We start from the raw sequence: 4719 nt of genomic DNA, 5'->3' as shown, positions 1-4719 counted from the left end.
TTGCCTTGGGCCCTTTTGAAAGCCATCCCCTTAGAGAATAACCAAGAGCAAGCAAGCTCCCGATGNGAAGAGCAAACAAGCTCCCGATGCTACCCATCTCCACCCCCATCAGGGTCATGGCCTCCCCAATCCACAGGCCATTGGTCTTCCAGCTCCTGGTATGCAAGGTTGGCATTCTTTCCTACTGATACAGACTCCTGAGGCTCAGCCTGGGGGATCAGACAGCCCCTTGCCCTCCAGAGAAAAGGGCCAAATAAATAATAATTGAAGATGAAAGGGATTTTCACAGTTTCAACTAAGGCTAAGAAGATTACATGTATTCTATCCCTAATCACAGTGGTAGCTTTATTGCCACCAGAGTTCACGGTGAGGTCACAAGTCACTGGCAGTAATTAGGGGCCTTGGAAGAGCAAGTTATGTATCAATGTGCATTGTCTGCTGTTTGCTAATTAGCGAGTGCTACCTGGCATTTATGATGCAGCGAAGTTAGCAGAACTAGGGAAAACAAGATGTGGAACACTGGACTGAGAGGCATTACTGAAAAGCCTGTAATTATGGGTCCCAGATGAAGAAGTGACAGCCATCTTAGCTGAGAGAAGGAAACATATATATGTAGTGAATCCCTGGGACACACAAGCAGGAAGGCCAATGGGAAATCTTAACTCTGCATTCGTGGCTCTCCAGATTCCACTGAAAAAGACAAATTATTTGGTCTAGTCTCAGCTCTACAACTCACTTGCAGTGTGACCTTGGGCAGTGCTTGGATCTCTCTGAGCCTCAGATTCTTTAGCAGTAAAACGTAATGAATATTATCTGCCCTCCCTCGCTGTAAAAATCAAATTGGATAAATGACTGAGCAATTATTTAGGAAATTAAAGAGATTACTATACAAAGGTGAGTTATGATTTCTCAGTATTCCTGTTGCCCACACTGTAAAACCAAAGGAATTCTGCTGTAAGACTAAATACTAATACTCTACTCTAAGACCTTTATGATAGAGCTAAAAGAACTTCATTGCCCAGGCTATAAAACTAAAAGACCAAAAGAATTCAATCGCCTCTAAGAAAGCATCACTGAACTTTGGCCAATCAGAGTGATTCTCTAGCCCCTCTAAAAGTCTGTGACACATGCTGCTTTTGCTTCGAGCAGACCTGAGTTCGAAATGCAGCTCTCCCACTCATTATATGTATGATCTTGGGGAAATCACGTAGCCATGGGTCTTGGAGTTTTCATGTCTGTATCCACTATGTAAGGCAAGTCCATTCTTTTTTATGGCTGAATCATACCATCATCCCCTTTTATTTATGAAGGAACTCAGGCTGACAGGCTAAGTTCCTTCTCCAAAGCCACACTACATGTGAATACTTGAATTGGGATTTAAACTGTCCAGGTCTGACATATTCTAGCTTACCATGAAGCAATGGTGCATAGTCAAAATTTCAGAGCACATAGTAGACATTTGCTAAGTGCAGGCATAGTATGCTGGTTAAGAGTGTGGGCCCGGGAGCCAAACTGCCTGGGTTCATTCTGGTTCTGCCATTTACCTGCTGTGTGACCAAGAGCAGGATACTTAATCTCTCTGTGCCTCAGTTTCTTCTCCTGTGAAATGGAGATAAAAGTAGTGTGACTTTGTCAGGTCATTCTGAGTTTGGAGTTAATGCATATAAATGTTAAGTGCTTAAAAAATATGATCATTGCTTGGGGCACCTGGGTGGCTCAGTCGGTTAAGCCTCTGACTCTTGATTTCGGCTCTGGTCACAATCTCAAGGTCCTGGGATCCAGTCCCGGGTGGGGCCCCGCATCCGGCCCCACATCCAGCCCTGCGTGGAGCCCCATGACCAGCTCCACTCCCAGCCCAGTGTTGAGCCCCAATGGGGCTCTGAACTCAGCAGGGAGTCTGCTTGAGAATTCTCTCCCTCCTTCTCCCTCTGTCCCTCCCTCTACCCATACGCACACTCTCTCAAATAAATAAATCTTTAAAAAATGATATAATCATTGCTTAATAGCAATAATTTTCTGAACTTCTTCTCACCAATCTGTACTATACATGTATTATTGTCCACTCTATGAAGGAGCAAAATGTAGTCACTAAAAAGAAATAATTTCTTTTCTTTCTTTTATTTACCACGCTGAGAAAAATAGGGATTATTTTTCATTTTTTTAAATTATACATTCATACAAGTACATTTTCAAGAAGTGTGGAAAATACAGAAAGTAGAAAAGATAAATCATTCATAATCTCACCAGCTAATCATCACTGCCAACATTTTACTGCATTGTATTTTGTTACTTATTTCTACATTTATTTCTCTGGAACGTATTTATGTGTAGATATGTAAATATAGTTACAACAATATCATACAGGCACCTTAATTTCTTAATTCTAATTGTTTACATAATGGGGATTTCCTTTGTTTCAAACATTATTCAAACATTTTTTCCTAACAGTCATCATCCATTGTCCCTTAAAACATATTTAAGATACCATTCAGCAAATTATCAGCTTTGAACCCAAATAGAGCTTTTTAGTTATAACATCACTACAGTTAATGAAATTTTCCTATTTTAACCCTATATGTATGAAGTGATATATCACAGGAAATGGCATGTTAAGAAAATATCATTTCCTTTTTCAAAAGATAATAAAACATCTGTGGGGTTTTTTTTTCCCCAAAGTGAAATAGTGAGTAATAAAAATAGTCTTCTTGAGCTATATAAATTATCTTTCATATATTGTGGGAATTCATCCAAAATGCAAATTTCACAAAAAAAATCAATGTGGTCTTTGAGCATAACTTTTAGCATGCACAAATTTGTTATATCTAATTATACTTAGCACTTAGCACTTCTTATCTTAAGAGCATCAAAGCATTTCACACATCTTAATAAAGACTCAACTTTTTTTAATTAAAGATTTAATCTGGTGTGATATTCAACAAAGAAAATCTATAAAAATATCCTTTATATGATGCTACATGTAATATATGGTTAGATTCAATTTCTAGAGCACCAAAATAATGGATCTATTTCAAGATGAATATTATAGCAAATGGAATCAAACAAACCCATTTATTCTCATTTTTTACCTATAATTACTATTAAAATGAAATAGATTCAAATAGTAACTATTTATCAAGCATAGCCAATTAGATAAATAGATAGCTTTAAAACTTTAAAAAGCTCATGCTTCTCTGTCTTGCATTTAAAATATTTTCAGGGGGCGCCTGGGTGGCGCAGTCGTTAAGCATCTGCCTTCGGCTCAGGGCGTGATCCCAGCGTTCTGGGATGGAGCCCCGCATTGGGCTTCTCCACTGGGAGCCTGCTTCTTCCTCTCCCACTCCCCCTGCTTGTGTTCCCTCTCTCGCTGGCTGTCTCTGTCAAATAAATAAATAAAATCTTTTAAAAAAAATTAAAATAAAATAAGATATTTTTGGCTGTCAAGCTGCCAATTTTGCGTCACCACAGGCGTGCACCTAATCTCAGCTGGTCCTCCCAAGCTCCCTGAGTGCCAACCCTAGTCCCCCTGTGAGGTCCCATTTCCACTCCAACAAGATGAAAGGAGCTATCATGAACCAGGAGATACTTGCCAAACCCCAAACACATGTGCGCCATAGTGGGAAAGGAACCGCTTACCCAAAGAAGTTGGTTCATAGACCGGCTACAGCAGATAATAAAAAATTTCAGTTCTTCTTAAAGAAGTTAGGGGTAAACAACACCTCTTGGTATTGAAGAGATGAATATGTTCCCAAACCAAGGAACAGGATCCACTTTCACAACCCTAAAGTTCAGGCATCCCTGGCAGGAAGGCTTTCACAATTCTGGGCCGTCCTGAGACAGAGCAGCTGACAAATGCTACCCAGTGTCTTCAACCGACTTGGGGCAGACAGTCTGGCTAGTTTAAGAAGACTGGCTGAAGCTCTGCCCAAATAATCTGTGGGCTGTTTGGAAAAGCACCACTTGCTACCAGGGAGGAGGAGGAGGAGGATAAAGTTCCAGATCTTGTGGAGAATTTTGACAAAGCTTCCAAGAATGGAGCAAACTGAATTGAGTCAACTTCTGAAGAAAGTAAAACTTGAAGAAGTTACTGGGAGCTGCTATTTTGTAGTATGACTGCTTTTTAAAATTTTGTTCATAAATCTGATAAAATCTAGATTTCTAATATTTTTAAGCCCCTTGGACACTGTAGCTCTTTCCAGTTTTGGCTTATATGCAATTAATTCTTTGCAGCTAATTAAGCTGAAGAAGCCTGGGAATAAAGGCTTATTTTGTTTTGTTTTGTTTTGTTTTAGAGATTTTATTTATTTATTTGACAGAGACAAAGAACATGAGCAGAGTGAGCAGCACGCAGAGGAAGAGGGAGAAGAAATCTCCCCACGGAACAGGGAGCGCAATGCCGGGCTCGATCCCAGGACTCTGGGATCATGACCTGAGCCAAAGGCAGATACTTAGCCAACTGAGCCACCCAGGTGCCCAAAAGGAATAAAGTTTGAAACAAAGTTAATAAAGTTCTTTGCCTAGTAATAGATAAAGAAATGAATGAACAAATGAACAAAATCTTCTCCCCTGTCATTTTTTAAAAATAGTTTTCACCCTCTGTGGTTACTAGTTTAAATATCTAATTGCTCTTTCTCAGCAACATCTGGAAGATACACCTGGAAAGTGGCAATGGCTGTCATCCCAACTGGACAGCGATAGGTACTTTTTTTTTTTTTTTTTTTT

Source organism: Ailuropoda melanoleuca, chromosome 8 (genome assembly GCF_002007445.2).
Source record: "Ailuropoda melanoleuca isolate Jingjing chromosome 8, ASM200744v2, whole genome shotgun sequence".
Taxonomy (NCBI): domain Eukaryota; kingdom Metazoa; phylum Chordata; class Mammalia; order Carnivora; family Ursidae; genus Ailuropoda; species Ailuropoda melanoleuca.
The sequence above is the reverse complement of the archived record's forward strand: the minus strand, read 5'-3'. Positions refer to the sequence as shown.